Source organism: Microcaecilia unicolor, chromosome 5 (genome assembly GCF_901765095.1).
Source record: "Microcaecilia unicolor chromosome 5, aMicUni1.1, whole genome shotgun sequence".
Classification (NCBI taxonomy): domain Eukaryota; kingdom Metazoa; phylum Chordata; class Amphibia; order Gymnophiona; family Siphonopidae; genus Microcaecilia; species Microcaecilia unicolor.
Window position 1 is genome coordinate 299128661 of NC_044035.1, and position 21909 is coordinate 299150569.

A 21909-nucleotide genomic window follows, 5' to 3' on the forward strand; every position below is an offset into this window, starting at 1 on the left:
TGGGAAAATAAGAGTGGTTATGCCTTTATCCTTCCAGTGGACACAAATCGGGAGATGGGCGTCCTTCTCTCAGGGTCGCCCAAATCTGCAAAATCAAAAGTCGATTTTGGGCATCCCCAACTGCTTCCCGTCGTGGGGACGACCAAAGTACCCGGGGGCATGTCGGAGGAGTAGCGAAGGCGGGACTGGGGCGTGCCTAACAGATGGGCATCCTCGAGCGATAATGGAAAAAAGAAGGGCGGCCCTGAGGAGCACTTGAGCGACTTTACTTGGTCCATTTTTATTACGACCAAGCCTCAAAAAAGTGCCCAAACTGACCAGATGACTTCTGGAGGGAATCGAGGATGACCTCCCCTGACTCCCCCAGTGGTGACTAACCCCCTCCCACCCTGAAAAAAAAGAACCATAAGAACTTTTTTTGCCAGCCTCAAATATCATATTCAGGTCCAACGCAGCAGTATGCAGGTCCCTGGGGGGGGGGGGGGGGGGGGGGGGGAAGGTATGTGTGTGTCAGCAGAGGCATAGCAAAGGCGTGGATGTCCTTCTTTTAAACATGTTGGACGTCCACATTTTAAGGGTATGGAGGAGTGGCCTAGTGGCTAGAGCACTGGTCTTGTAATCCAGAGGTGGCCAGTTCAAATCCCACTGCTACTACTTATGATCCAAAATCCAAATAAATAAAGGGGATGTTGGAGGCATAGCAAAGGCATGGATGTCCTTCTCACAAAAACATCCACATTTTGGACATCCTCAACTGCCATCACAGAGACATAGTGAAAGACGTCCTTCACCCATACTCTAAAAAAAAAAAGATGTCCTTGACAAGCACTTGGACGTTTTCACCTGGACTTGTACTTTTCTAAGTTTGTAGACAGCAATTTATTTAAGGTTGTAGATGGCTATTATACACGCAACTTGTCTGCATGTATGAAGCCATCTTTGGCATGCACAGAGCAGCCACGCATAATGCTTGGCTGCTCTGCACTGGCTTCCTCTCCTTAGGAAGGAAATCACATGCAAATGAGCTAACAGTGAGTGCATGCTCGTTCCTTTCCAAATTGCTAAGGGATTGGTAAGGGAAGGGCTTTTTCCATTCAGTTAGTGCATCTGGCTGAAGGTAAGGGAGCTATGTACCTTGGAGCAATTTGTGAAGTCCACTGCAGTGCCCCCTAGGGTGCCCGGTTGGTGTCCTGGCATGTCAGGGGGACCAGTGCACTACAAATGCTGGCTCCTTCCATAGCCAAATGGCTTGGATTTGGTCATTTCTGAGATGGGCATCCTCGCTGTCCATTATCGCTGAAAATCAGAAACGACCAAGTCCTGGGGACGACCATCTCTAAGGTCAACCTAAATTTGCTGATTTGGGCGTCCTCGACCATATTATCAAAACGAGAGATGGACACCCATCTTGTTTCGATAATATGGGTTTCCCCGCCCCTTGCTGGAGCCATCCTGCGAGGACGTCCCCAGGAAAACTTGGGCGTCCCTTTTGATTATGCCCCTCTAAGTCATTTAGTGAACCTTTTGGTCACTTTTTTGTGACTGAAAAAGGTCTAACAAAAAACATCTCAATTTTGGCCCTAGACATTTTTGTTTACTTTCATTATTGCAGAAAAACATCTATCTTTGGGGCTACCCATATCCTACCCTAAACATGCCCCCAACACAGCCCCTTGAAATTTGGATGAACTGTAGAGAAAAACATCTAAAATCGGAGTGTCAAAAATCACAACCTGGGCAATTTTGAGAGAAAAATGCCCATCTACCACATGATGATGCTTGTTGGACTTTTTTTTGTTTTGAAACTCTCGCCCCATAGTGGAATTGGATAAGGTGTACAGTAGGGTGACCAAATTGATTAATGGGGTGGAATGACTCTCATATACTTTAAAAAAAGGCTAAAAAGATTAGGGTTTTTAAGTATCGATTGTTTACTCTTTCGAATAATTCAAAGACTTTGAATTATTAGCCTTTTTTGCATTTTTGCTTGGGGCCACTCCATGAAATAACATAGCAGTACATTTGAAACAAACAGGAGAAAATATTTTCACTGAATGCATAATTAAGCTATGGACCTTGTTGCAAGAGCTAATAATAAAAGCAGTTAATGAAGATGGGTTTAAAAAAGCAGGACATGCTTATCCACTCCTTTCCTATCTAAGATAATATGGGCATAATCAATTGGCACCGGCCAAATCGATGGCTGGCCATCTTCGGGGCCGGTGCTGTAAGCGGGCGGAGCCAAGCGTATTTTCGAAATACGCTTGGCACCGGACAAATTGTTCATCGGGTTTAGAGAACGATCGCTGGGTTTATATGAGATGGCCGGCTTCGTTTTTCAGCCATAATGGAAACCGGGCCCAGCCATCTCAAACCCGGCGAAATGCAAGGCATTTGGCTGTGGGAGGAGCCCCCTCACATGCCAGGACACCAACCGGGCACCCTAGGGGGCACTTTAAAAAATTAAAAAACAAAAATAGCTTCCAGGTGCATAGCACCCTTACCTTGTGTGCTGAGCCCCCCAAATCCCCCCAAAACCCACTCGCCACAACTCTACACCATTACCATAGCCCTAAGGGGTGAAGGGGGCACCTATATGTGGGTACAGTGGGTTTTGGGGTTTTTTGGAGGGCTCCACATTAACCATCACAAGTGGAACAAGTGGTGGGGGGGATGGGCCTGGGTCCACCTGCCTGAAGTGCACTGCACCCACTAAAAACTGCTCCAGGGACCTGCATACTGCTGTCAAGGAGCTGGGTATGACATTTCAGGCTGGCATACAGGCTGGCAAACAAGTTTTAGTTTTTTGGGGGGTGGGTGGGAGGGGGTTGGTGACCATTGGGGGAGTAAGGGGAGGTGATCCCCGCTTCCCTCCGGTGGTCATCTGGTCAGTTGGGGCACTTTTTCCAAACTTGGTCCTAAAAATAAATGGACAAAGTCCGGCCGGCGAAATGCTCATTTGAGCAGGCTTCTTTTTTCCCATTATAAGGTGAAGCCGGCCATCTTGTACCCACGCCCCCGTCCCGCCTTTGCTACCCTACCAACACGCCCCCTTGAAGGTTGGCCGGCGCCGCGACGAAACAGCAGTTGAAGCCGGTCAAAATCGGCTTTCGATAATACCGATTTGGCCGGGATCAGGAGATTGCCGGCGATCTCCCGATTTATGTCGGAAGATCACTGGCGATCCTTTTCGAAAATAAACCTGATGTTCAAGTACCTTTCTGACCTCATGTGCAACTTTCTTTAAGCTAGTCCCCTTATTTTCTAACTTCTGTTACTCTATCTTATCTATCTATATGTTCCATCTTTGCTATTACTCTATGCTGCCTATTCAAAGGTATTACTGCGTATTGTGTTGACACTGTAATGTAGCATACTATGCTTTATGTTGTACTGTTATTTGAATATTTATACTGCTGTAATTGTATATTGCTATGTTTGACTTATTCTTGCTGTACAGCACCTTGAGTGAATTCTTTCAAAAAGGTGGTAAATAAATCCTAATAAATAAACCATTATTAAAGTAGGCCTGGGGAAAGCCACTAATTTCCCATAGGGGTAAGTAGAATGGAATCTTGCTAATTTTGGGGAGTCTGCCAGGTATTTGTGACCTGGATTGGCCAGTGCTAGAAACAGAATACTAGACTAGATTGAACTTTGGTCTGACCTAGTTATGCAACTCTTATTTTCTCATTTTCTTAGCATAAGCAGGACATAGTGGGGTTTTCTATAACTTGTGCATGTCCCTTACACACTTAGGCACACTTGCGTTAGCTCTATGGTTTCCATAAGTGTGAGCACCTAAATGTTGGGCTTATATGCACCAGGTTACACTATTATTCTATAGTGGAACCTAGGCACCTAAGTTCCTTTATGGAATAGAGGCCTGATATTCAAAATGCCTAGATTCTGTTAGAGAAAACTAATGTTACCCTGCCTGACATTTAGGCACCTGGAGTGATAGACCTGGCATAACTGTGGGCTAATAGATGCAGCAAGTGCACATAACTTACAGTATTCTCAATTTATGCACATAAGTGGGAGCCCTGATCATGATCTGCCCATGTTTATGGCCCCTTGCATTTATACATTGTGCCAATTATACACACCCTTATAGAATAGCACTCAGGCATCCTGCTAGCACTTGCATACACAAATGCACACTCAGAAAAGTGAAAGTAGCGGCCAACAGATTTATATGTTCCCTGATGTGGCCAGACAGACTCAGTTTTGAAGAAACAGTTCCTGCAGCAAAGGTCTAAGGCATAAGGCCTTAGCTCTGGGAGCTACTTTTTTCCTTTAGTTCCCATGCAAATGCCTGATCAACTATATGAGCAATAAATATGTTTTTCTTTATACTTCTCAATTGGAATTATTTCTTGTGGATAAATATGTTCTTCAAAATGTTAATACTTAATATTTAATTCTTAGGTTCAGCAAATGAGGGTAATGTAGTTTAATGCTTGTCCATCTAGCTTGATAGTTTTCTGTTTCACTTAATTTTCTTTCCATTTGTTGGTCCTGTTGGCTCTCTAGGTGTGGACCAAATGTTAAAATTGTTTTCTTATCTGTTGTGTATTCTGATTATTTGCTTGATTCTGGTTATTGTATATTTTGCAAAGGTATACATTTTTTAAAAAAGAAAGAAAAGTGCTTGTATTCTGTAATTATATGCATGGAAGTGGTGCATAAATGTAGGTGCCCTTCACATGCATTTATCTACTAGTCTATTGTGTGGGCAGCTTTATAAAATGCCATTTCTACTGGTAATGCATTGTTTATCCATGGAAATGTCTTTGAGGCCCTTTTACAAAACTATGCCAAAAAGTGGCTTTAGTGCATCCTTATGCAGGTCATTCTCATGCACTAACAAAATTTTTACTGCCGGGGTAAAATAGCCGATTTTCCCATTAGCACGTGGCCATTAGTGCATGAGTCCCTACTACCTTTGTAGGTGGTAAGGACTCACATGCTAAACCTGAGCAAATTAGTTAGACCATAGCAAAGCCCACACACTAATCGATTAGTGCAGAATATGCCCAATCTCCACCCCCCCAAGACCTGTCTCCAGTGCTAAAATATAAATGTTATTTTTAGTGCATGGGTAGCATGTGCACCTGGCAAAAGTACTGCAGGAAGCCTCAGTGCACCACACAATAAACCATATTTTGCTGCGGCAAGCACACGTTAGTGCTTACTGCAGCATAAGAAAAGGGCCCCTTTGAAAAATAGGTCCTAAACTAAAGGAGAAGACAAGTACAATATACGCAAGATGAGTGCAGCAAAAGATAATATTTCTTTCCAGAAAAAAATATTTTATATGCCATTATCCTTTATGTTTTGTAATAGTGAAAAAAAGCTTCTGTCATACATAGCAATTGTAATCCTGTGCCACCCCCCCCCCCCCCCCCCTTTAGTTCAGTTTTGTGCACATTATGCAGTTTCTCTTTTATTCAGCTCTTACAATACACTACTTCATGAAAGTGTCTTCAGGGTGCCTTACGATTTTCATAGATAAATGATGACCTGCTGATATCTCGAACTTAAAGTATTGGTTATTATTGTACCAAGTGCCTCCGTTAGTCATACAATTTACAAAACTAAATAATTCAAGGCAACAAACATTTCAGGCCTCCAGCTCAAGGGCATGAACATTCAATTCAGGTAGATTTCCTATAGTATTCCACAGATGAGGTTTTCTGCTTCCCACTTATACCTGCTAAAAACAAAGGGAGACCATTATCTCTTTTAATAGTCACTGTACCTGCTAAGGATATCTTGGTAGATGATATCTTGAGCAAACTGTATATTGTTAGACCAACTAATCTGCTAGACTTAGGATCTCACTCACTAATTTCCATTAATGAGTTAACGTGCATTGATGCACATTAATAAGCATAGAGTTTGTGCACCTGGATGCTACAATCCAAATAAATAAATAGATATAGACATTGATGTACATAAACATATGTATAACACAGATATATAATGCCTGATTGGGCACTAAGTAGGCACAGATGTAGAAAATCATAGGATGTAGTGTTTTTCTGCCTTCTGGTATATGCAATGTGTGTATATGTGTGTCTGTCTGTGTGCATGAGTAGTATATTATTATTTCCATTCTGTGCTTTATGCTATTGTCAATGTCTGTTGGCATTCCAAATCATTCTTCATCCAGCACAGATCCAAGAAGAAAATCAAGAGTCGTTATCCAGTATGATTTGTGACTCACAATACAGGGACATTTGCATTATCTGATGCTATGTATACACCATTAGCAGGGCTCCCAGTCTTCATGATTCTGAGATAGCGATAACTTGCAGAATTGCTAACCTTTTGCAAAAGCACATGCTATCTGTCTGGCTAACATTTTAGCTGCTTCCAAAAATGAGATGTGAACAAGACTCAAATGCAAACAATGCCAATCCTAGCTGTCACGGTTGTGCCCAGGTTCCTGGCTCTCAGTCACATCGCCCCCTGGTGGTTAAACCTGGTGGCTGCTGTGAACTGATGGCATACTGTTTCCCATGTTCCAGAAGATATGCTGGTCCGGTACGGATCTTCCAGCCTTCCAGATTGTTTTGGGAGTTTTTTTGGAACTAAGCTGTACCCGTACCTGGTGAACTCCCTTGTATGCAGCCTTTATTAACCACCTGGGAAGGTCTCTAGTTTGCCTTGCAACAGAGGTCCTCAGAGAAGTTTTCCTTTGGTGAAAGTTTGTTGCAGTGCTGCTGTGCTTTTTCCTGATTGTGGCTTTGACCCTGCTTGTCTCTTGGTTTATTCTTTTGTCTGCTGCCCGCCCAGACCCGGCTTGTTTTCTGGTTTATTCTTCTGCTTGCTGCCTGCCTGGAACCCCGGTGTGCTTTCTGGAAGTTTCCTGCTGTTCGCCAGCCGGCTGCTGTTTCCTGCAGTTCTGCCTTCCAGCCCTGTCCGGTAAGTCCTGTCGGCCGCCTGCACCCAGGGGCTCAACTCCTGAGGAACGGCGGTCAAGTGCAGGTGACGTTTGGGCTGAATTCCTGTCCTGTTTGCTCCAGCTTGAGTTGCCTCGGCTGCAGTCTTCGCCTGGTAGTTCTTGTCCTGGGTTTGCTGGTACATCTGTCCTGCCTTGTCTGTGTTTGGGTGATTCTCCTGCCGCTGCCACCCCTCGGCAGTGGCCCAAGGGCTCACTAACCCTGAGATCCGGGCAAGACATGACACCAGCAAAGTCTTGTGTAAGTCACAACTTAGAATTTAAGACTATGAAAAACAGCCTTAACACTCTCCTGTTTTTTCAGCTGGATCTACAGCCAGTATGTAATGGCTCCTAGCAGGTTCAAAGGGGTGGAGTTCCTCATGAGACCCGAAAGGCTGGAGGAACCTACTTCTATGTAAGTGGAGGTGCCTGAGATACTTTCCCCTTTTTTGGTTCATATCACATTTGTTGATTTAGTGTGCACTAAATCTCTACTGTTTCCTCTTCTTGCCCACAGATCCCCCACCTTCCTCTGTCTCTTTTTGTACATATTTCTATATATCTCTCTCTCTCTATCTAATAGATAATTTCTATTTTTCTAATTTTCCTTTTAATTTGATTTTCTGACTTTCATATGCCTACCTATCAAACTTCACTTCCTTTCAGTATCCCAGCATACAGAGAGCTTCTCCTGTTTTTTCAGCTGGATCTACAGCCAGTATGTAATGGCTCCTAGCAGGTTCAAAGGGGTGGAGTTCCTCATGAGACCCGAAAGGCTGGAGGAACCTACTTCTATGTAAGTGGAGGTGCCTGAGATACATGGGGAGGATCAAATGTCAGAAGTGCAGTTTATGACCTACTCCAATGCAGACAGTTGGGTAGAACCCCAAGTACGGAAAAATGAGTGAGAAATGGGGATTCCAAGATACCTGCTAAACTTACAACTTTCTGGTTGATGGTTGTGGGGAGCAGATAGTGCCTGTTATGTAAGAAACCTATCCAAAGGCGAGGAACTGTCAAGGGTCTTCCAGAACTCATAAAACTGGGAGAGTCCAAATCAGAGAAGAGACTAAAGAAGGTACTGGATTTTTCCAGACCTGATTTGTATATGACTTGTGGACAGTTAAAATCCCTGGATTATAAATTGCTGGCGAAGGAATCCAGGGGTTAGAGCTTATTTTGTGGACTTTACAAGTTAATCTTAAAGTATACAGTATCTTGCTGATGATCAGATGCTGAATATGCTTGGGATTGGTGTCAGACCTATTCTACCCTTTTCTGTTGGAAATATATCTTTAGATAGCATGTACGATGTGTGAGATCAGAATTTGTCTTTGAATTGTGCTAGGGCTTCTTTCATCAGGTAGTTGGGGCAATCATCTAGCATGCAGAATGCCATGGAGAATTTGTTTTTACTATTTGATTAAAGATGTCAAATGTGGGGGAGTGAAAGATGTACAAACTCTGCGCATGATGACACCCTCGTTCTTTACTTCTGTTTCCTCTATGTATTTACCTAGGTTTCTGTTGTCCTATGTTAGCCCTCTTCTTAGATCTGCAATCTTTTTCTCAAAGTATTTTGCTAGATCTTCAGCAGGTGGGGCCAGTTCATCCTGAGATATCATAGGGTTTGTGTCTAGTAGGCTATGTATATGTCCGTATATGTTCTTTGTGTTTCTATAGTCTGTTCCTACTTCTTCTTTGTAGTAGTTCCATTTTGTATGTCTTATACTCACCTTGTAGTTTTTGATTGTTTTTTTTCCATTTCAGCTTTGTCTCATCTGTTTTATGCTTTTCCCATCTCCTTTCTTGTTTTCTGCACTTGCTTTTTAGTTTCTTTAATTCCTCATTGAACCAGGGGGATAACTTGGTTCTGTATTTCTTCTTCTTTATTACTGGGACGATGTTATCTAGTATGGATGTGCATTGGTTGTCCCAGGTTGTGAGAAATTCTGTGGTTTCGGTTGGTAGGTTTCTGGTATTGTTGATGATTCTGTCCCAGAATTTTTTGCCCTTGATCTTGCCTTGGGTTTCATACTGGGTTGGGGTTTTCTCAGTTGGGGACGATGTTTCCTTACAGTTAAGCATTAGGTGTAATCTATGGTGGTCTGACCATGGCATTTCCTCCCAATTGTGGTCTCCCATTTGTAAATCATAGTTGTTGTTAAATCTGTAGGCTAATAAGTTGAGTGCATGCCCTTTTGTGTGAGTCTTAGTTAATATTGGATGTTGAAAATCCCACAGTTGTAGGATTTCTCTGCATGCTTTAGTGCTTTCGTCTTCCATGTCATCTTGGTGTATGTTGATGTTTCCTATAATTAAGATATAGAACAGGTCACACATGTGTTTGAGTCCATGAAGTCCGGTTGGAACTTTTTCCAGTTGCCTGGTGGTCTATAAAGTAAAAATATGAGAAACTTACTCAGATTGCATCTCAGTTCATCAAAAACTGTAAAATACCTGGGAACCTGTCCAACCCAGAATCTCAGTCTCCTAGCTTTACAGCCCTCCTCTACTTAGTATTTTATAGGTGTCTCCAAAGCAAAATTTCAATCCATGCTATTATTAATACTCTACAAACTGACAACTATAGTTGTTTTCTAGGGATATGCTCAGAGGAAACATTTTTTGTTTGTTTGGACTTTTCCCCTTTTTTGGTTCATATCACATTTGTTGATTTAGTGTGCACTAAATCTCTACTGTTTTCTCTTCTTGCCCACAGATCCCCCACCTTCCTCTGTCTCTTTTTGTACATATTTCTATATATCTCTCTCTCTCTATCTAATAGATAATTTCTATTTTTCTAATTTTCCTTTTAATTTGATTTTTCTGACTTTCATATGCCTACCTATCAAACTTCACTTCCTTTCAGTATCCCAGCATACAGAGAGCTTCTTATTCTAACCTCCTCTGAGACTTGTCTTGCAGGGTTATTGCTCTGATCATGCTGGAAGACTGAAAGAACGCAATACAATACATGTATTTTATTTACTAGACCAAGAGTCAGTCTACACCTTGTGATTTACAGATCCAGCTGCTAGTTATTTGTCCATTCTACATAGGGTTACATTCCCCCAGATTAAAAGTACTAGGTTTTCTAATAAAATGCTACCATCTCAATGCATACTGCAGATGTTTCTTAGATAATCACAAATCTAATTCAAATCAAGAGCTCAACTCAACAATTAATAGCTTGTCTATCTAGCACTATATGGGTTAAGCTCTGGTGTGACTAATCAGAATGGTCAATTCAGAGATTTCAAACTCAAGGACCTATATATGACCTAGTATTAATTACTAGTATTTTCATGTAGAAAGAATTAAGAATGCTTTATTAACTTCCTTAACTGTACATTCAAGTGAAGCCCTCTTCCTTTCCCACTGCCCACCCCCAAAAAAGACTGCAGCAAATTAGCATCCCAAAACTATTTGAACTTAAAACCTTTTGCCAGTTTCCATTTTTTTTTCACAGCATCCCCTTCCGTTCCTGGTTTCAAGAAAGAAAAAAAAAAGGTTATTTAACAAAACTTGATCTGTTTGGAACAGAAAATCATCGTTGTCCTTCCTGTGCTACCACCGACAGAATGAGAAATGAAGGCTGAAGGCCTCGGCCGGTTTCAGGAAAAAAATGCCCACAAAGGTCAGGGAGAAATGGGAGCCTGTTCATTTTGTGCTCCCCGGGTGATATTCAATAACTCTTTTAGTCTTTATACCAAAGGACACAGGCTCATTTGCTCAATTTGGGGTGACAGCAGTATGTTTTGTCAGAACATAGCTGGAGTTTTAAATGAGGACGGCTTTCGGAGGCAGTAGGAAACATCCTTTATCTTAGCAACAGGAGGGCATGGAAATGCAAGAGTTTTGGCAGGAGCAACATAAATCTAGTGTTTTGAGGGTCTGACCTAGAGCATGTGGAAGGAATGAACGGTTTTCCTTTGACGGTGTGATTTCCTGCTTCAAGTTGTCTGGACTAGATGCTGAAGAAAGTCTACATCAATTATTTGAAAGGAAACCACCTTGTCTCTAAAAGTTTGGCAGCAGAAGTATTCATTGTTAATAGGAAAACTAATGAATTCCTTTTATTTTATTATTTTTTTTCAAAGGTTCTGCAGTTTATTTTAGGGTCTGAAGACTATATGGACATAAACAGAAAGAACATTTCACTAGACAATTGTGTTTCTTTCAGATTCTGCATTGTTTTCCTTTTCTCGTCATCAAAAATATCTTTTCTTTTACTAAAACTGTTGTAGCATTCTGAAGAGATCTAATTGGACAGTTCCACAAAGTTCACACTTTAAATAAGAGAATGAAAAAGAATGCATATGGTACAAAGTTCATTCAATAAAGTTGTATCCTTTATGTATTGTGCAATATTTTCAAAGATAGATGGAGAGACTCACTCCCAGTTTCCCAGCATAAAGATGGGGCATGTCAGGGACAGAGAATGGGCATTTCTGCACTAACCAGTTAGCATATCTACATTACCGCACGCTAACTGGATTGTGCATGGACAAAGTAGGTGGCAGTAAATGCTGCCATAGTAATTTTAAAAAATGGTCATGTGCTAAAGACAACATTAGTGCATGGCATTAATGAAACAGAAAATCAGGGTTTTTACGGCCATGGTAAAAATGTCCTTGGTACATGGGAATGACCTGTGTAAGGGTGAGCTAAATTCATTTGTTACCAGAGCTTAGTAAAAGGACCCCTTAAGTTGTAAGCCCTCTTGGAACAGTAACATTGTACCTGAATGTTACTCACCTTGAGCTACTATTGGAAAATGTATAAACTAAATTTTTATAAAAATAGTATGCACAGTATCACTTTAAAAAGTTATTAAGGGAGGTTTCCAAGACAATGCCACAACACCACTAATTTCTGCAGAGGCTATTGACCTTTGCTATATATATATATTTTTTTTTTTTCCTTTTTTCTTTTTTTACATTTTTTTTCTTTTTTCTTTGCCCCTGGTACAAAAATAAGTACCTGAATATATGTAAACTGCTTTGAATGTAGTTGCAAAAACCTCAGAAAGGCGCTATATAAAGTCCCATTTCCCTTTTTGCTGAGTTTGATAGTAAAAGAAAGGATAGCGTTAAGGCTTACACCTCTCAGACTTCAGCTTTCTTGTAACCATCAGTACACCAATTTGTGTTGTGTCATACTGGAATTGAAACATCAGTGGACTACCTCATTTGATGATGCTATGGGATCAGTGCCCCAGTGAAAGTGCAATACATCATTTGCATGCTATCCTCATCTTCAGGTTACTGCCCTCCAGACAAACTGTCAGTTCTATTGAAAATAATGGAAGTTACATTGACTGTGCTGCTTTGTAGGACAGGATATATCACCTTCTTTCCTAGCTGCCCATTCAGCTCACCAGGAAAAACTAGTGATAAGGGAACTTATCTGTTATGGTGAATCTGGTATTGCCTCCTAATGGGGAAAGGGAAAATCAGTGTTAATGGTCTACTTTTGGAATTGCTGAATTCCCCAACTCACTTCCTCTCACTCCCCATACAAATGTCACTAGCACTTCTCATAAGAGGAATATTAATTTATAGAAACCTGGAATCCATACCATAGAGCATTGGATTTCACTCCTAGACCTCCAGGGCATGAAAAGGATTTGCATATAATGGAAGTAGTGGGCATGGAAATATCTCTCCTACATATTCATTAATAAAAATCAATAAATATATTTGATGACTCTCTGAAACATCAAATTCTTGCTTTTATTAAATCATAATAACCTTATACATATCAAAAACATTTATATAAACATAATTCAAATACATATCACAACTATCCACGTTTTTACAATCAAAATGTCCTTTGCTGGAATCTGTGTGCTTCTCTCAAAGTTCAAATTTTCTCATAGAATAATCCTCTTGTGAAGTAAACCAATTCAAAAATATCTCAAAATTACTTCCAATTCACGTTTTGTCCAAATATTTAAAAGGGTCACCAATCACCAGATATAATCCCTCATATCATATAGTTGATAAAACTTCCATTTTTGTGGGCGTTCTGAAATTTACAAGCGTAGTTACAGAATATGGCGTAGTGCACATAAATCTACACGCCAGGATTTACACCACATTTTGTTAGTGTAAATGGATGTGCATAGTTTTAGGCACAGAGATATCAACTAAGTATATTCTATATACCGCACCTGATTTTTTAAGTGCTACATATAGACTCTCCCCATTAATGTTTCAGAGTCATCAAAAAATTTTTTTATTGATATGTAGTAATATTTATGCTCATTGTGAATAGGGTATACATATTCATTAGAGAGATCCTGAAAACACGGCCTGTTGACAGCCAATGAGAAACCTTAGAAAGTCATCACCACACAGGAAAAGTTATACCTATGCAAATAGATGGTTTATCGAGGTTTTTTTCTATATTAGAAAAGCACGTTTCAGCTCATGATGTGACCCTATTGGACGCAAGGGGAAAATAGTGTATCAAAACATATGTGGCTGCAGCAAAATCTACTGATTCAGCTTTGGTTAAGGGTAATTCAATAATCCATGCTAAGTTGGAGACTCTAGATAATGAATCTAACACTTAAAAAATAATAATTTTAACTAAATCACGTGAGGGACTTTTTTACTAAAGTTCACTAGAATCTGAGCATAGCACAATCTAACGCCAATCCCAGATTTAATGCAGCACCTTTTAGGGACATGTGCAGGCTTATTTTCAAAAGAGAAGGGCGCTCATCTTCCGATACAAATTGGGAGATGGGCGTCCTTCTCTCAGGGTCGCCCAAAGTGGCATAATAAAAGCCAATTTTGGGCGTCCTCAACTGCTTCCTGTTATGGAGCTGACCAAAGTTCACTGGGGCATGTCAGCACCTTAGCGAAGGCGGGACTGGGGCGTGATTAAAAGATGGGTGTCCTCGGACGATAATGGAAAAAAGAAGGGCGTCCCTGACGAGCACTTGGCTGACTTTACTTGGCCCATTTTTTCTTGCGACCAAGCCTTGAAAAGGTGCCCGAACTGATCAGATGCCCACTGGAGGGAATCGGGGATGAACTCCCCTTACTCCCCCAGTGGTCACCAACTCCCTCCCACCCTAAAAAAAAAAATTAAAACTGTTTTTGATTTTTTTGTTTTTTTGCCAGCCTCTATGCCAGCCTCAAATGTCATACCCAGCTCCATCACAGCAGTATGCAGGGCCCTGGAGCAGTTTTAGTGGGTGCAGTGCACTTCAGCCAGGCGGACCCAGGTTCACCTCCCCTACCTGTTAAACTTGTGGTGGTAAATGTGAGCCCTCCAAAACCCACCCAAAAACCACTTTACCCACATGTAGGTGCCCCCTTAACCCCTTAGTGCTATGGTAGTCATGTACAGTTGTGGGGAGTAGGTTTTGGGGGGCTCAGCACCCAAGGTAAGGGAGCTATGCACTTGGGAGCAATTTCTGAAGTCCACTGCAGTGCCCCCTAGGGTGCTCGGTTGATGTCCTGGCATGTCAGGGGGACCAGTGCACTACGAATTCTGGCTCCTCCCATGACCAAAGGGCTTGGAGTTTGGTCAATTTTGAGATGGGCGTCCTCAGTTTCCATTATGGCCGAAAACCAGGAACGACCATCTCTAAGGTCGACCATCTCAACATTTAGGTTGACCATCTCTAAGGTCAACCTAAATGTTGAGATTTGGGCGTCCCTGACCATATTATCGAAATGAGGGATGGACGCCCATCTTGTTTTGATAATACGGATTTCCCTGCCCCTTCGCGGGGCCATCCTGCGAGGATGCCCTCATGAAAACTTGGGCGCCCTGTTCGATTATGCCCCTCTTGGTCTATTTTTTATTGCAGGTGGTGTGCTAATGTTGCCATTAATGCATGGTACCTGGAGAGAGTTAACATGAAAGTACTTATTGCTTCCTATTTAGTAGGCATTAAGAGGTCCGTGTTAACTGTGCATTAGCCAGTTAGCTTATGGTAAATATAACGCACTAGCTGGCTAATTCTTTCATGCTTCTCTCTGCACATGCCATGCCTCCTGTAAGAAAAATTCAAAACCTTTTTAGTAATGTATGGTTTAACACACAGAAATGGAAACTATCACAAAGGGGCTGATATTCAGACCACAGGCATTAACCCAGCTAACTCCCGTGGTCCACGGTGATGCCAGCACGGTGACCGGCTTTGAATATCTGGTTTATTTTTGTGAGGTCTGAACTTGCCAAGCCAATATTCAGTACTGACCAGTGAAGTTCAAACTGGCCAAAGGTATACCAGGTATACACATGGCCAAACATGGCCACAAAACTCACACTGAAAGTCGGCGGATAGCCGGTTATATCATGTGATATAACTGGCTATCCACTAGCCGATAACTGCAAATTTTCAGTGGGTCATGGCTGGCCATGTCCCACTAAAAATTCATGGATAGCTGGCTAAGTGACATTTAACTGGTTAACCTGCTTATTTTTGAACGAGAAGGCCGGCCATCTTCCGGCACAAACCGGGAGATGGCTGGCAATCTCCTAAATCCGGCCAAATCGGTATAATCAAAAGCCGATTTTGGCTGGCTTCAACTGCTTTCGTCCCGGAGCTGGCAAAAGTTCAAGGGGGCGTGTCGATAGTGTACCGAAGGCGGGACGGAGGCGTGGTTAAGAGATGGCCGGCTTCGGCCCATAATGGAAAAAAGAAGGCCAGCTCTGACAAGCACTTGGCCGGCTTCACTTGGTCCATTTATTTTTAGGACCAAGCCTCCAAAAAGTGCCTCAAATGACCAGAGGACCACCGGAGGGAATCGGGGATCACCTCCCCTTACTCCCCCCCCCAGTGGTCACCAACCGCCTCCCACCCCCCAAAAAAAATTAAAAATTATTTTTTTCCAGCCTCTATGCCAGCCTGAAATGTCATACCCAGCTCCATGACAGCAGTATGCAGGTCCCTGGAGAAGTTTTTAGTGGGTGCAGTGCACTTCAGGCAGGTGGACCCAGGCCCATCCCCTCCTACCTGTTACACTTGTGGTGGTAAATGGGAGCCCTCCAACCCCCTGAAAACCCACTGTACCCACATGTAGGTGCCCCCCTTCACCCATAAGGGCTATGTTAATGGTGTACAGTTGTGGGGAGTGGGTTTTGGGGGGGATTTGGGGGGCTCAGCAAACAAGGTAAGGGAGGTATGCACCTGGGAGCAATTTATGAAGTCTACTGCAGTGCCCCCTAGGGTGCCCGGTTGGTGTCCTGGCATGTCAGGGGGACCAGTGCACTACAAATGCTGGCTCCTCCCATGACCAAATGCTTTGGATTTGGCCGGGTTTGAGATGGCCAGCATCGGTTTCCATTATCGGTGAAAACTGATGCCGGCCATCTCAAACCCGGCCATCTCTGACATTTGGCCAGCCCCAACCATATTATCAAACAAAAGATGGCCGGCCATCTTTTTCGATAATACAGTTTGGGACTGCTCTTTGTGGCGCCAGCCAAATAGATGGCTGGCCATATAGATGGCCAGTGCCGTTCGATTATGCCCCTCCACGTGCCATTCCTGGCCAGTTAAATGGTTTTGAATATCGGGGAAAATGTCTTAATGTAGTCATGCAATAACCTGTTTTTACGTTAAGGAGGGAATTCAGCAAATGTTGCTTAAAATTCTGCGCCCAAAAGAAGCATTGCTAAGCGTGATTCTAAAAAGTACATAAGTACATAAATAATGCCACACTGGGAAAAGACCAAGGGTCCTTCGAGCCCAGCATCCTGTCCACGACAGCGGCCAATCCAGGCCAAGGGCACCTGGCGAGCTTCCCTAACATACAAACATTCTATACATGTTATTCCCGGAATTGTGCATTTTTCCCAAGTCCATTTAGTAGCGGTTTATGGACTTGTCCTTTAGGAAACCGTCTAACCCCCTTTTAAACTCTGCCAAGCTAACCGCCTTCACCACGTTCTCCGGCAACGAATTCCAGAGTTTAATTACGCGTTGGGTGAAGAAAGATTTTCTCCAATTTGTTTTAAATTTAATACACTGTAGTTTCATCGCATGCCCTCTAGTCCTAGTATTTTTGGAAAGCGTGAACAGACGCTTCACATCCACCTGTTCCACTCCACTCATTATTTTATATACCTCTATCATGTCTCCCCTCAACCATTTCTTCTCCAAGGGCATGTGCTTCATAGAATCACACTTAGGCGTGGATTCATGCCTAACTGTGTGGCGTGGAAATTTCACCTGCTAAAAGCAGGTATGAATTCCAGCGCCTAACTTAGATGTGGATCAACCTAATTCTATATTTCCACATGCAACTTTTGGTAATGCCTCTGATATGCCGCTACATGTTATAGAATTTGTACGCAGATCTTTATACAATAACACGCAACAAAATGCATACACAACTGCCACTCAAGGTTAATTAGCTGCAAAACTACTACTACTACTTAGTAGTATTGCAGCTAATTAACCTTGAGTGGCAGTTGTGTATGCATTTTGTTGCGTGTTATTGTATAAAGATCTGCGTACAAATTCTATAACATGTAATTGGTTGTTAATGCCCAATTATTGCTAGTAAGGGCTCGTTAATCAATTCAGTTGAATGCACATTTTGGACATGCACCAAAAATTTGGTATGTAACTTTCGGTGCAATATATAGAATCCAGGGGTAAGTGCGTAACACACTTTAGCAACATTAGAAGAAATGTTTAGAGATCATCCATGGGAGGTTCCAAAAGTCTCAGTCCATGTAGTAATTCTACAAGTAAAATCTGTTATTTTCCCTAGGAGAAGTTGCAGATTCCAGGCAACAAAAATAACAGAAGTTAACTATCTTTGGATAGCTTAGATCTTATTTATTTATTTATTTTATTACATTTGTATCCCACATTTTCCCACCTATTTGCGGGCTCAGTGTGGCTTACAATACATTGTAAATGATGGGAGTACAAATTGTTACAATTCAGTTATGGATTACATTGTGATAAGTTATGCTAAGACAAAGTCAAAATATCATTAAGGGAACAGAACAATGGAAAAGAGCAATGGAACATTGGAAAGACACAACGGGAACTGATAGAGCAACAAGACAATAACAAGAGAACATTTGGTGTAACGTTTTCTGTGAGTAAAGGTGTGAATGTGGTGACATTACGGGGGATAAGAATTCAGAAGAGAGTGTATTGATGCATTGCTGAACAGTAAGTGTGGACTTCATGTGTTTTGATCCTTTCCATAAATCTTATCAAAAAGATGAGTCTTCAATAGTTTGCGGAAGTTGGTCAGTTCGTAGATCGTTTTCAGGCTGTGTGGTAATGTGTTCCAGAACTGCGTGCTCATGTAAGAAAAGGTTGATGCGTGCAGCGCCTTGTATTTTATGCCTTTGCAATTAGGGAAGTGGAGGTTGAGGAAAGTTCGGGATGATCTTTTAGCGTTTCTGGGTGGTAAGTCTATTAGATCAGACATGTAGGCTGGGGCTTCACCGTGAATAATTTTGTGGACTAATGTGCATACTTTAAAAGTAATGTGTTCCTTAAGTGGGAGCCAGTGTAGCTTCTCTCGTAAGGGTTTTGCACTTTCGTATTTTGGTTTTCCAAAGATGAGTCTGGCTGCTGTGTTCTGGGCTGTTTGAAGTTTCCTCAGTATTTGCTCTTTACAGCCTGTGTATAGTGAGTTGCAGTAATCCAGATGGCTGAGCACGAGGGATTGCACTAGGCTGCGAAAGACGGATCTAGGGAAGAATGGTCTTATTCTTTTCAGTTTCCACATGCAGTAGAACATCTTTTTGGTTGTGTTATTTGCATGAGTTTCGAGTGTTAGATGGCGGTCAATAGTGACTCCAAGGATTTTTAAAGTTTCTGAGATTGGAAGGTTTAGTTTTGGTGTGTTTATGGCGGTGAATTCATTCGTGTTGTATTGGGAGGTAAGTATCAGGCATTGAGTTTTTTCTGCGTTTAGTTTCAATCGAAATGCATCTGCCCAGGTGTTCATAATGTGTAGACTTTAGTTAATTTCATTGAAGATTTCTTTAATGTCTTGTTTGAAAGGGATGTATATTGTTACATCGTCGGCGTATATATATGGGTTGAGGTTATGATTTGACAGGAGTTTTGCCAATGGGATCATTAGGTTAAAAATGGTTGGTGAGAGAGGTGATCCTTGCGGTACTCCACATTCAGGTGTCCATGCAGCAGACGTGGTTGAATTTGATGTGACTTGATACGAACGCAGGGTTAAGAACCCCTTGAACCAGTTTAGGACATTTCCTCCGATGCCGAAATATTCAAGTATGTGTAATAGGATTCCGTGGTCAACCATGTCAAAGGCACTTGACATGTCAAATTGTAGGAGGAGTATATTGTTGCCGGTTGCAATCATTTGTTTAAATTTAGTCATTAGGGTGATTAATACTGTTTCTGTGCTATGATTCGACCGGGATCCTGATTGGGCATCATGCAGTATTGAGATCTAGGGATGTGGAGGCAAAAAATAATGACAATTATTATTATTATTTCTATTTTGTTTATTTTCCTTTGTCATTTGCAGTCTTTTGTTTTGTTTGGGGGGGTTTTGTTTGTTTGTTTTTTGCTTTGTTTCATTTTGTTTTCTTAAGATTTTTAGGGCACAACTGGACAAGAACAACACTGAAACAGAAATACAAGACCCAGCTTTCAGTAATCCTTGTGTGTTCTTTTTGTGCTGGATGCACTTCTTGGAGGTACAATCTAACCTGATAACTGCACTTTGAATATTATCCTCCCTCTGTTGTTTGAAAGCTTCCTAAATTTTATGTATTATATCCTAAACTATTTTACATTATTACAGCTCTGTGATTATACAGAGCTGCTTCAATACAAATAGCAGATAAATCCTAGGAGGGATGATGGTGGGGATAATCGACTTAATTATGAAATAGCTTCAGGTTTAATATACATTTTGACCCTGTATGAAATCTGGAATGTATTATAACATCACACCCTAAATTTTGTCTGAACATGTGTTCCACAGACTTTCTTTCAGTTCCAATAATTAAAATTCAGTAGGCTAATTAGAGCTTCGGATACGAAACTGAATTTACATAAAGCCTAATAAGGGTTTTTAACATTGTGGCCCCTGTTTACCAACACAGTGCGTGATAACAGCATTATACCATTAGATGCTGCAAAACCCATTTTATGCAGGGGGGCTTTGTGACAAATAACACAATTATTGCACACTAAGCATTAGTACTGTAAATAAGAGCTTATGTGACCTTTTGCAATCATTCTTATATTTTTTTCTTATGTTTTCTATTTCAGATATGTTTTCCTTTTATGCTAGTTAAAATCTATTCTCCTTGTATCTGTTGTCTGACTGTATTATTTCCACATAACTTCTCCTTTATTAAGCAGGGTGGATGCAATTTGTCAAAAAGCATAAGATCTCTAAATTACAGAAGTGAAATGTTTAGGTTTTTAACCCCCCCCCCCCCCCCCTTCTTGTGGGGAAACAATCTGAATACACAAAATTAGAAAAACACACACAGAATAGTTGTTTAAAATTCACAGCTGTCAACATCAAGTGTTTCCTGTAAGAAAAAGAATGTAAGAAACATGGAGTTAACAAAATAGCTGCAGATGGGTTCAGTCTCTGTGAGTGTTCTCAAGTCATTGTCTGCAGTCTCTTTTTCAGTGGCTAATTTGCATCTGAGCACAAAGGTCCTCTGTTGGACACCCTCCTTGGCTTCTCTCCATACTTTGTCTTTAAAGGGCCTGTATTGCTATGATGTAAATTGTTTTTATTTCTTTACTCTTTGGGAGTCTACAGGAAGCAAAACAACATGCTGCAAAAAGGGGCATTTCATCTAATCCAAAGGAAGCTAAAGAATGGGGACTCTTATATTAGTGCAAGAGTCAAAAGAAGTTAGGATCGAATTCTAAGATTCATTAAAAAATTTCTTTAAAACATGTGGTTACTCAGAGAGTCTATTTTCAGTGGCCAGTGCAAGTAATTTAGGATAAAGAAGAAAATCTGGAACTATAAAATTGTAGAGATGCAGGGACTAATTGTATATATTAATTATATTCCCGGTTTTAGCCAGCACTCTATAGCATATGAATTATTTATTCCTTATTCTGCTTGAGAAAACATAAACTACATTCTTTTAAAAAATGATATGACTATGCATGATTTTCAACAAAGACAAATTGTTCTTTTTCACTACAGTAAATGAAGAACTCTACAGCAGTTTATTCTGACAATTATTCATTCTGATAATGATCATCAAGCTTTTTTTTTTGATTTGTCAAACCTGTAACTCAGTTCACTAATAAACTGAGCTTGATTTCAGGCCTCAAAATGAAATATTTTATTATGATTATGATTATGATTATGATTATTATTATTATTATTATTATTATTACTGTTGTTGTTGTTGTTAATTGGCATTTTAATTTGATACTCACACAGCTTTGGGCCCAATTCAGTATATGGTGCCCAAAGTTAGGCATCATTAAAGGTGACAAACCTTTATGTTAAAAAAGTACTTAAAAGTAAGAGGAAAAGAGGGCTGCTCTGGTTCTCAAATGTAGTAGCTGACAAGGCAAGGGAAAAAAGGTTAGCTTTCAACATTATGGAGTGGAGGAGTGGCCTAGTGGTTAAACCACCAGTCTTGCAATCTGGAGGTGACCGGTTCAAATCCCACTTCTGCTCCTTGTGATCTTGGGCAAGTCACTGCCTCAGGTACAAACTTAGATTGTGAGCCCTCCCGGGACAGAGAAATATCCAGTGTACCTGAATGTAACTCGCCTTGAGCCACTACTGAAAAAGGTATGAGCAAAATCTAAATAAATAAAATTACAAGACATTGTAGAAAGAGGAAGACAGGCAAACATACCTGAAAAAGCAAAGAAAAGCTGTCAGGAATGCAAAGATGCAAATGGAAGAAAATATATCCAATATATTAAAATTGATAGGCATTTTTCAGATATGTGATAGAAGGAAGTGCAAAAATGG